The following is a 12730-nucleotide window of genomic DNA, read 5'->3' on the forward strand; positions in this document are numbered from 1 at the left end:
ACAACACAACCTTCTTTATCACCCAAAATGACCCTCTTTAGGAAGGACATTACCTATATGGGGACTCAAGCCTCTCTGTCCCTCTTTCTTCATTGTGATTCAAATTTTGCAAACATTCTGAGCTCCAGGAATTGAGGGGCATCAGGGGAGGAAAGAAGCTCACAGGGATTTGGGTCCCGAGAGGGCCACCTGGGAGGTATGATTCTAAGCTCCAAGAAAAGAGGGATATCATTGCAGTACAGAGGGACTGAGAAGTTTGGGTCTCAAGAAGGGACTGGCTAAACAGGGACCCTATGGGGATATGTGATTTGATAAAATGTTTAAATAACATATAGCTAGATTTTCCTATATAGATGGATTTCTGACATACTTTAAGAGACAGAGACACTTTAATTTATCTTAAAATTGTCTAGTAGCATTATATATATTTTACCCTACGGAGTATTGATGGTTCTCTGGATCTACATTCAATGTCAGCTAACGATATCTTAATGTCATCATTCACTGTAGGGCATTTATTGAGGAATGGAATTATTATGAAATGTGAGTTCATCAGACAACAGAGGAGGGGGCCTGCAACAGCAGGGCTGCAGCTTCTACATTAAGTAGCTTTTTCAATCTATGACAAATGCAGCTTAATATTCATTCTTCTTAAATGGGGGTATCACGGATATTCAACTGTTGCTTTAAATATTATATTTTTTTGTAGAATGCGAGAAATGAAAGCAGATTAGTTTTAATGTATTAGTTAATTGTAATGTAATTCATTATTTCTCCCATATGAAATTTACAAAATAAGGACAGATGTTTCATTTCTACTGGGTTTTTTTTCAGCTGTCACAAATTCGTCTTCCTTCAGGGTGGCAGATTACGATCAAGAACATCAGCCGTGCCTTTAAATGCACACAGAATTGAACCATTAAGAAATATTCTTTATCTCAAAGTTTGTGAAGAATCTCCAGAAGGGAAACGCATTTGATCAAGAGATTTATAAAGGTGATTTGGGGTAACTTACATTAAAACGGCGACTCGTTTAGCTGCCCCTACGCCAACCCTTCCAAACGTTATATATTGCCAAAGACAGACACTTTAGGGTTATCAAGGATTCTAAATGACTTGACTTGGTTTACAGATTGCAAATTATTTATAAGAAGAGTAAAGTCATTAGAAAAAGATCACATTTAGGTATTGACTTTAGAAACAAAGAATTAGGTAATCGAGAATAATTTCTAGAGCCAAATTTGATTCCCAATTATGGACTCCGCTCTACAAATAAGATTAAAGGCATGAAGTACGTAGGACAGTAATATAGGCAAATAGGTAAAAGTTCAACGTTAATGTTGATTAAAGTAAATTACAAAATATATTGAGGACTAGTAGTCTTTACAAGACAAGACCTACAGCCCTGGTTTATATTATACATCTCACTGGCTTTTGTAAGCAATGAGTTAAAAATCTGAGAATTCTCTTTATCGGTAAATATAAGGATGTATTTTTTTCCCCAGATGACATCTTCCCCTCTAAAAACTAAATCTGCGTTATGATCCATGCGTGATCCATCAATATGGACTATTTCATTAGCTGTTAAAGCGTCTTCTGAGACTGCTCTGGCAGTGGTCCGTTGAATTATAATCAAAAAAAGCAGCGCCTGAAAGCTAAAAGCAACTCATTTCTACTCAAGGATAGTAGTCGTTTAATGATGACATAATGCTGGTGAAGAAAATGGCCATAATCAATATTTATAAAAGTTAATGACATTGAAGCTGGAATGTATCTCGCTATCTGGTGGCTGTTCCCATATTGTCAATAACCAGCACCCCGTGCCATTGTGTAGATATATGCCTTCTAGCGGTGCGATAGATTCATGTGGAACTTGTTGGCTTCAGTGGCTTCTAAAGAATGGAATGAGAATAGGGTCATAAAGCTCTTACACACAATTGGACATTGCTGTATCGGTGTAGAGAACTTTGTGATAACTCTTAGTGGAGCAGTTTTCATAGTCACATAAGCTTTAACCCCTTAACGACCTTTGCCGGTTCAGGACTGTCATGGAAAAACGGTCGCTTAACGACCTTTGACGGTCCTGAACCGTCAAAAAATTAAATAAGCTTAGAAAGTGATCAACGATCACTTTCTTCGCTTAAACGGCGTTACTGTAATGCCTCGATGTCGAGGCATTCAGCAAGGCCGAGATCGGCATCGGGGGCCATGTCTGGCCCCTCCCCGGGGCGTCAACAGCCGCCATACATTGTATGGCGGCGGACGCCCGTTTTAAAAGCGTTGATCGCCTCCTACACTTAAATGGTGTCGCTGGAATGCCTCGATCAGGAGGCATCCAGCGACACCAAACACTTACCTCTGGATGGGCTGTGACCGCTCCGGAGAGTGGTCACAGCCGCAGCTGCCGGTGATCTTCGCCATCAGCAAGATGGCGGCGGCCCGGGAAAAAAAACAATAAAGAAGAAAGAGTTCGCTAGACGGTCTCCTGACCCTCTAGAGAACTCTGGCTCCACTTGCAGGTTGAATACAGGTACTGCACTCAACCATGCAAGTCAATGGAGCCCAGCTTTCTAATCACAATGTGATTAGTAAAATATTAAAAAAAAATAAATAAATAAAAAAAAAAATGGGAAAAAAAAAATGTGCTAACATTTAAAAATAATTATGCAGTGATGTCACTAGATGAACCATCCAGTACCAGCAAAATGTGTAAAAAAAATATAAAAAAAAAGTATTAAAAAAATAAAATAAAAAAATAAAGTTTATTATTTTGAGCAAGTGCTAAGATTTCTCAAAAATATCAACAAAGAGTTAAAATAAAAGCACTTCAAATACCCAAGGGGTGTCTAATATAAAAAAAAAATGGCTGATGGGGTAAATTGGAGTGGCCGAGCTCAAAGATAGGGCATAGGTACAGACTGACCAAAATGGAGAAAAAAAGGGCACTTCCCAAATGTGGCATTTTAAATCTCAAACAACACGACAAACCTATGCATGTCGGGTATCACTGCACTCAGGAGATGTTCCTGAACACACATTGGCGTGTTGTTTGACAGTGACATATACCAGAACCTGTATATCTATAACTAAAGTACAATTTGTGTGAAAAAAATAAAAAAAAATTACTATTACAAAGTTTGACAAAGTGTAGTTGTATAATTGGTGCATGGAAAGGGTTAAAATAACAGCATTTGGAATACCCTGGGGTGTCTAGTTTTCAAAAATATATGGTTTGAATGGGTTAAATTGAGTTAACCGGCTTCAAAGATGTTCCAAAGAGGAGATGGAGGCAGACTGACCAGATTTGTTAAAAAAGATTTGGAAATCATAAAACGCTGCTTGTACTTATTGCCCTATAACTTACAAAAAACAGCAAAAAAATATAAAAACATTGGGTATTTCTAAACTCAGGACAAGTAGTAGAATCTATTTAGCTAGTTTTTTTTACTTGCTTTTTTAGGTGAGTAAAAGATTTTTCAAATAAAAGTCATAAAATGTGTTTTTTTTTCAATTTTTCACCATGTTTTTTTTATTTTTTTTATAGTAAATAAGATGATACGATCAAAATAATGGTATCTGAAGAAAGCCCATCTTGTCCTGAAAAAAACAATATATAACTTATGTGGGTACACTAAATGGGTGAGGAGAAAATTACAGCTGAACACAAGCACCACAAAAGTGTCAAAACAGCCTCGGTCCCACAGGGTACAAAAAGAAAAAACGAGCCCGGTCCTTAAGGGGTTAAGGATCTCACAGATGTAAAGAAACTAAGGTTATTGAAGCTTACGAGAATCTTCACCTTAGTCGATGAATGTTGGTCGGCCAAAAGTTTCCTCAAACGTCTCTCTATTGTCATAAAGAAGAGCAAGTAGCAATTCTTGTCCCATGGATACTTTCATGGAAGCTCTTCCTTTGTTTCCGAAGATGTTGTGGGCACTTTGGATTCGATGTACAGAAACTGGTGGTTGCTGACCACTTTGACGCTCTTCAATGGTCCATACAGGAGTTACCACCGAAGCTGGGAGAAAATGTGAGATTGCGAGAAGATCCCAAAAGGCCATTGTTTCAACTTTTTGCCCAGCTCCAAACATGAACGTCATCCAAGAACTTCTTATATAGAATCGTTGGAACAAAACATTATTCCAAAGAACAAAGATGCAACACGCACAGTACATTTACCTTTGGTGGCTGGAATCATCCTGTTCATGACATCATCATCAGTGGATAGAGATTTATCTGCTAAGGTTCTGCATTATTGTTCATTAAATACAATATATATATATATATATATAATTGATGTGTGCTCCTTTCCTACAGAGAGTAATCTCTATGGATGTTTCATCTTTATAAAAAGAAATACAGTGAACAGTGGTAAATTAGAGCAAAGCAGGCATCCCGTGGCCGTGTCTCATCCAGCACCATCACGCCATGCTTTGATCTTTAACTCAGCGGTGCTGTCTAAATGGATGTCAGTTTGTAACAGCCCCGTGTGCTGGATAAGCCATTACAAGTTGTCCTGTTTCATTTAAGCAGGTAGAGAATGCGAAGATAACAATGACCTGAAAAGACAAATGCAACCATTCAACGCCAGGATTTCCATCTGTCCTAATCAATCTTCTCCAAATCACAAGAGAATTATTTATTGGAATCAAGGAAACAGCTAACCTGAGGACCGAGAGATACAAGAAAAACACACGAAAAAAAACAACGAACAGCAGCGGCGCTGAATGTAAATGATGTCATTTTTTACTTTCTTTTATCTTTTGGTAGTATTTTTACCCATAGTAAAAGTGCATATAGGTGCATATATGTGTTTTGGCTTTTAATACCAAAATATTTATTTCATATGATCTATTTTGTAGCAAAGATAGATATTCTTCTTCCATCCCACACACTACCTTTCAATGAGGTTGGCAAGAGGATTTCTGCAAGATGGCATCTGTTATCAGAAACACCATACCGAGGCAAGGGAGGGCCGCAGGGAATTTTTAAAGGTTGATTCCTTGGTTATCCCGCTGCCTTTTTTAATCCACTCGTATAGGGAAGCACCTTCTCCCCCTAGAGGGGGACCACAACCCAACTACCAGCATTGCCCGGGCTGGGAAATACATAAAGGACCAAAAACATGAGGCCAACATAAAAGTGTAGGGGGTTTGGCTGTTCCTGGCCCTCAGCCACGTTGCCCTTTCATCCGACCGGCTTGATCCAGGGCCGTTCCTTGTGTCCCTTTGTCCATGCATTCCATAAGCATTTCCCCCCCGTTCCTCGCACCCCAGTTTCTTGCCATGCAAGAGATGTGTTCGCTCATATACCTACTGCCATCCAGCTTGGTGAGTGTTCCAAGGGTGGTCTAACGAGACCCCCCCATGCACGTGTTCATAAAGCGCTCCCAGTTTGAGATTTTTCCTGCCACGGATTGGCTGCTTCAAGCAGTCAATCAATGTTGCAAAATGTCAGCCCACGCATCTCTGGAGCTGCAGCTTCTCCTAAAGTTATATGATTTATTTGGCAGGTGTAGTGAATGCATATTAAAGTACAATGCTTTAATAAGTATTATTTAATTAGGCGGCTGGCTGGGGCGCTGGTGAGTCCCTTTAATTTGTAATCCAGCTGATTCCCCTTACCAGATACAGTTCCTACAAATAGAACTTGATCGTTGTTTCAAAGGCTCCTAAAAAAAGGTCCTAAATCATGAAGACTTCAAAATCCCAGCAAATCTTGCATTTTCTAGCTGTGCCTATGACCTGGTAACTATATTTAGGGTAACCACCTGGCTCAAGATAATTTCCAGGCACGGACTCAGCCAAATTTAAATCCTCCCAGAATTCATTTCAGTACGCTAAAATAATTAATATCTATAAACGTCTCTTCTGTTCCCAAATATGTGGAACCAGATGGTTGTGAAGCCAAAACTCCAGACTGATCAGAATTTTTAATGCGACTCCAGGTGCATAGGATACAATGACCCAATGTTTATATTTAACTAATCTCAAGGAAGAGCGTAATTTGGCTGCATTCGCTTCCCCCTCCTGATGCCTTGTTTCCGTCTTTTGCCCCAATTATTCAACCTTTTTAAATCAATTCTTTAAACCAGATAGAATTTTTCTAATAAAATGCCCGTCATTGTACCGAAGAATCCACAGGTTGTCCTCTTCATGTTGTGATCAAACCTCTTTCCAACCCCAAATTACATTTTCTTTGCTAGAACGGGAAACTATTTAATGGTACAGAATGGACTCATTGCAGACATTCTCTGGCCTCACGCATACAGAGATCAGGGGAGCCCGAAGAAGAGACTATGGTTTCACTTTGATCACAGCTGGGCATTGTAGGGGTTTGTAGAACCGGGAGCCTTGCTACATGTGAATGTTTAATGCCTTCCTATGCCGAGAAGCCATGATCAAAGCCGGTCACAGATGACACGGTCTGGATAAAGGAGGTCAGCTCAGCAATCGAGATTTAACAACCTTCTGCCTACCCGCTGTTTAACTCTTTAAAGCGTGTGGCTCTGGTTCGGTTGACCAAAGGGTTAAAATTGCTAGGTGGCTCACCAAATACAATAAGGAAATAGTCAACACTCACTTTATCATACCTGAAGTGGCTGGACATTTACATTATGACTACGGCCCCAAACAACATTTATGCCGTTGAGTTAACACGGGCCACTGTCGCATACCGAGAAGCAATTTATGGGATATTCATGACAGGTAGGTTAACCTCTAACGAGTTGTTAAATACAATCCTTGATGGAGCGTAGTAGGTAAACCTGACAATTTCGGAGGCATTCTGAGCAATCTGGAGAGGTAAGAGATGAAGTAAACCAACTATCGTCCCAATATTGTAGATTGTAATCTCCTATGAGCAGGATCCTCATTACCTTTTGTTTCTGTAACTTCAGATTGTTATGTGATGCACCGCTGCTTGTGTCCTGTTTACCCATTGAACAAATATTATGGTGCTATATAAATCACTTAATAATAAGTAATAATAATAATGGTTAGAGAGCGACCATAACTGTGGAATCAACCCCAACTTCTTGCCTCCACTTGAACCTCCAAATGTTCCATGGAGCAGTAATGGCCAGTGTAGACCATAGTTGGAGAAATACTACCATAGTCATCTTGGCATGGGATTCTTTGTCCACGAGGTTCCACGTTTCACCAACTCAAAGAAGAAGCCAACGCATTTTGCATTTTTTGTCACTATGTTCTGCCAGCCCTTCATATCTTCTCGACACCCCTATAGATCCCGGAATTTGAAGTATTATTATCATTCTAAGACTATAAAAAAATGTAATAATGAAACAGTCTGTGATGGATAATTATTTCGAGACATTTGCTTCTACCCGGTGTCCAGTAAAAGAGTGCTGTTGCTAGGTAACCCCAGCCGGGCTTCTTCTTCTGAGTTATTTGTAAAGATTATAAGAAACCTGGCAAAACGCTCTACTTTTTTGCCAAGCGGAACGCACAATGCATTTCAATCACGTTAATAAATAACAGAGCCTTTTACAAGCTTGGAACACTTAAGCTTCCACTGTACTGAACAACGAATATATCTTCGGGATGGGTCTGTTTTGTTCCCAGGCTCCTTCACCCCCCGTGCTAAGTACTAAAGTAGAATAGTACATTTTTCCAAGTGAGAGAAGGAGCTCTTTGTGCGAGGCTTAATTACATAAAAGATAAATAAATAAAATACAATCTTTATAGCGTAAAGTAGGAAACAAATCCTTCCGGAGCTATCAGAGATGTCTCATTCTTTAATAAAATATCCTTTTTAAAATGCTATTTTTTTTTAAAAGGTGCATTTTCATCCATACTTTTATGCTGTAGAGCACCTTAAAATAAACAATCTAATTATATAGGGAGCACAGAGGAAGGGATAGGCGGGACAGAGACTGTAAATCTGGACTGTCCCGCCTAAATCGGGACAGTTGGGGGGCATGATGATGTCATATCCCAGCGCCTTGTAGTGAACATGGTGGCCATGGAATGAGCAGCTGGGGGCATTTGTGTGGCAAGGGGAGGGCCAACATCAGAGGTGGGTGGTGTCAGCCATGGAAGTAGGAGTGGCCATCCACTTATCTTACCCAAGGATGGTCACGCCCACTTCCATGGATGATACCACCCACCTCTGATGATGGCCCTCTCCTTACCCTACACTCCATCACAGGAGTCCAGAGCTGGATACCCGAAACATTGGAGTATTTTATCTAAAGGAATGATTATCCTCGGCAGCCACTTAGAATTCTGACACGCATACGCACAGTAAACAAAGTACACATACTCACCGAAGCATGAGATATATGTAATCACTACATGAATGAGAGGAATCCTGACCTATTCCAAAATCACTTTATAGCCCAAAGAAAAGGGACACTCAGAGGTCGACAAAGATGCTTAGAGACAGCTTAGAGATATTTCATTCCCATCTACAGGGTTACAGCGGTCAGCGGAATCTTGACATTACAACACTATTCTGATGTCATTAAAAAGTACAGGTTTAAAAAGGATTTATGTTCCTCGCCACAAACCACTGTTCTTGTATTCACAAGAGTACAACAGATCTAATATCTTAAGACATTCTAATCTCATCAAATATATATGGTAGAAAACCCAACGCCGTTACACGGGTCAGCACGTGCATCAGCTGTAAAGTACTTTTTCGTACATAGTTTATATGTGAAGAGCGCAGATAATTACACCTCCAACCACAGAGTATTGCCTCGATAGCCCTCAATTGACCCAGGTAATATAATATACCGGAAACAGCACAACTGCCCTGGGTCCCATTAATATTCTGTTATTTCTTCTAAATAATATCTTGCGTGTTTCACAGATGGAGCACCTCGAGGTTCTACCTAGTAAGAATTCTCAATGCCCATAGCGTTCTAAACGCACAACGCTGACATGGCGGAGGGGGCAAAAGCCATCTGTCGAACCTCAAATATGAGAAATGTTTAAACATCGTCGAGATGTATGTTTTAGTACTTAAAAACTGAAGATGGTTAGCAAGAGAGGGTGACCGCTACTGGTCTTTTCCAATTTAAATATGTTTGATCGTGGTTTAATAAAATGGTTATTCTGCTAAACTACACCTCGGGTCCTTTTAAATCAGAATCATTCGCCACCATACCATCTCCCAATGGATGACTTCTACCCAACATTCTGAAACCATTCTCTTCGAGTCTCTCTGTGCTTTCCAGTTTCATCGAGGAACTTTTTTAGCATTTCTTTCTTTACATGGAACAAAATGAAAAGAAAAAAAAAACATATCCAATTTTGATAGGATGTCTGTTCATCAGGCTGAAATGACACCATCCCAAGACCCCTCTACTTATGTGTTCACCATTAGCAATGTTTCTCCTCCAAAAGGGTAGTGGACAAATATGGAGTTGTATGTTGGCGAACATCCTACAACTTTTGTTATTCTAGAGCGTGGAATTTTCTTGTTTTATTTAATCTTCAACATTATATTCTACAGGAGACACGTATTTTATAATAAAGAATGGGATTTGCAACAAATGAGTGGACATTTATGAGGCTGTATACAATAATCACTAAACCCATTTTTGCGTGGCTGTAGAAATCACACATGGTCAATGGTGTATTTGGAAGCCAGCCTTCTGGATCTCTCACAGGAGCTCCTTTAGACCAGTGAAAAGACAGTATATCAATTCAAATCCATTCCCTGAGACATCAGGCAGTTAATTCCTTAAGGGAGTATGAATGCTCAGAAGAAGTCTGGATTGACTATTTAGGGACATGTAGAAAAGGATTATGATGTATTAGTATGGATGTAGGATATATGGATGCATTGACCAGCTATATGTCGCAAGAAATTATGGCAGAAGATAAAAAGACCAAATTATGTCAGCAATGATGATGATGTGAAAACCAGGTGGATGTTTCCATGTTTCCAATATGGCTTTGCAAGATCCTCAAGCACTTTCCATTGTCCTCTTCCTCTCTGCCCCTGCATGATAGATAGTACCATCCATTGCGCCATAGTACCATCCATAGCGCCCCATCCATAGACTTAAGGCGGTGTTTGCTGACCGAGGAACAGTAGAGGAACCTGGTCATTGTTCAAAGAAGACCTTCTGAACCTCAGTCATCAACTGACTCCAGCCGTCTGGAACGCCTTCCAGTAACCCAGGTGGCTTTTCAAACAATGTATACGCATCTGCCAGAATGACTGGGACAGTAATTGATCCGGTAGCACTCATATGAGAAAATGCCCGAGAATCTGCACTCTTGGGGGTTCTTGTTGATTAACACTGAAAGGCTTTAGGTGAATTAGATCTGATTGACAGATTTAATGACGTTTTGAAAAGAAGGTCATTTAGGTAATGTGAGTTTCATGTACATATAAGAATTCTCATTATTACAATTGGCATTTGTATAATCATATATATATAAGAGATTCCAGAAGGGAATTCCCTTTCCATCAATTCATCTCCTTCACTGCTGGAATATTTCAAGGATATTATAACCAAAATAATAATACTTATGTGAAATTAATTCTATAAAAATATATTAATATAATAATATTTTCAAATAAAACCCAAAACGCCATTATACTAAATACAATCCATAATTCCCACTATAAACAATAGCATTTGTTAGAATCTTTCATCATGTATCAACAAAACCATAAAATTATGAATGCTGGACAAAAAAAAGTATATCGTTGAGCAGTCCAAAGCAGAACAAGTACAAGTTATAAAAAAAAATAGCATTCTGTCTTTTTTGTTTTAATTTTAACGCTCAGTGTTGAAATACATTAATTTTGAAATAACTATAATATCAAAAATGTGAATATATAGCAGTGCATCCGATGGTAACATAGCATTGCACACATGCAACCATTTAGTAGAGCGTCACCTATATCTTCTTAATTATTGTGCTTAGGTTACGCTCAGATAGAACATGAGTGTTAGAGAACATTAGAATGGGTTAAAAAAGTCTTACGTAAAGTGTGTTATAATCTCTTAACATCTCTCATGATGTATACACTTCTTACGCAGGATGCACCGTATATGTGCTGAGCATCATGTTGGACGTATGTCAGTATACTCTTATTTTTTTTTTTTATAAATAGAAGCAACTTTAACCAGAGACTGGATTTTATTTCATGCCCAAATAGAGTTAGAAATCACATTGGTATTTCTGCAAGCGTTAACGGTGACCTTTTCTCTGCGTCTAGTGAGCACGCAGTCAATTAACAGAGTTAATTGGAGTGCATCGGACTTCCGTGGTGTAGACCTTAACGTTGTATGGGTATAGCCATTAAGGCAGCTGTCACCTCCGGATTCCCCTTAAAAGATTCACTTGATTACCTTGAATGTTTGGCGGACAGACCCTATAGGTATTTGAAGATAGTTTCTAGAGTACAAGGGGTTAACTATTTGACTGTAATTGTTGCGCAAGTCTTTAGGGCTCTAGGGCTGTTCCTCTCTCTAAATAGAATAAGAGGAATGTAAGGATTGTCACTGCCTTTAATTAGAGGATTCTAGAAGTCTCCAGAGGGGATTCTTTCCTCTTAAAGAATATAATAAAACTACCTGTGTTAGGAAAAACAAAATCCTGATTATAAGATACGGCTGCTCATTAAACATGACCCTAGGTTTAATAGGAAACGCTTGAATGCCAGACGTGTGGGTTTCATTTGCCATTAACGTTCTGATTTTGCTGATGCTTCTTTAATGTAGAGTTGTTATAGCTTTGGGATCTAAAAATAAAACCCAGTGAAGAATAAGTTAGTTGTACCATTTCTTTCTGACGATAGTACCTTCTCACATTCCTCTGGGTCCTGACCAGCTAAACCTCCAGCTCCAACTCTTGGTTTCTTCTACAACATTGAGTTTCTCCCGGGTATTCTGTTCCAAGGGATAGTGTGAAAGTTATAGTATCATTGTATGAGTAGGGTGTCAGATTGTGGTGCTATGGAGATGACAACTAATAAGATATTATGGAAAGGTCTTTGGACCTCAATGGTTTTTCTCATTGCCCAACCATGCCGTGGATTAAGACAGTTTTCTTGTTGCGCCGTCTTCAGGCCACACATAGGAACATCGTATGATATATATGTGTGCTGGTCCTCTAGTCAAAGAAAGGAAAAACATAAGGTTTAGGGTTCTTACAAGTGGCCATGAACAATAGGCAATCAAAGTTTTTTTTGATATTTGAGAGAAACTCATGGGCGGCGGTGGAAAGTTCATGTTAGTTTTTAGGGATAAAATGTTCTTTGTATTCGACGAAATCCATCCGTCTCCATATTCTGTTCGGACGACATTCGTCCAACATTTTTGTTTTCTGAAATCCCATTCGTCCTTCCGGTTGCCATGGAAAAAATAAATAAATGTGTAGAAGAAGTTGAATTAAAATGGTGAGCTTTTCCTCCTCTTAGTGTAGTTAAGATGGCGGCCGTGGTGCTTGTTATTCGTACAATTGGTTGAAATGGTAAAATGGTTGGAGGATAGAGGTTGGAAGAGAAGATGCTGGGGAATTGCAAAAAATGCAGAAGAAAAGGAGATGAAGAAGAAAGAAGAGGGAAGGTTTAAGGGAGATAGCAAAAGCAAGTACAAAAAAAGAGAGCTAGAGGGGGAAAAAGGAGATAATCGGTATTTAAATGCTTATATACACTCGGTTAAATTCTCCATTCAACATTACTGCTTTTAATCATGCATATCAGAAGTTAATTTCTCGGGAGAGTTGAAGATTTCGATTGC

The sequence above is a fragment of the Sceloporus occidentalis genome, unplaced genomic scaffold (assembly GCF_023333645.1).
Source record: "Sceloporus occidentalis isolate IW3139 unplaced genomic scaffold, rSceOcc1.0.p SCAF_280, whole genome shotgun sequence".
NCBI classification, from domain to species: domain Eukaryota; kingdom Metazoa; phylum Chordata; class Lepidosauria; order Squamata; family Phrynosomatidae; genus Sceloporus; species Sceloporus occidentalis.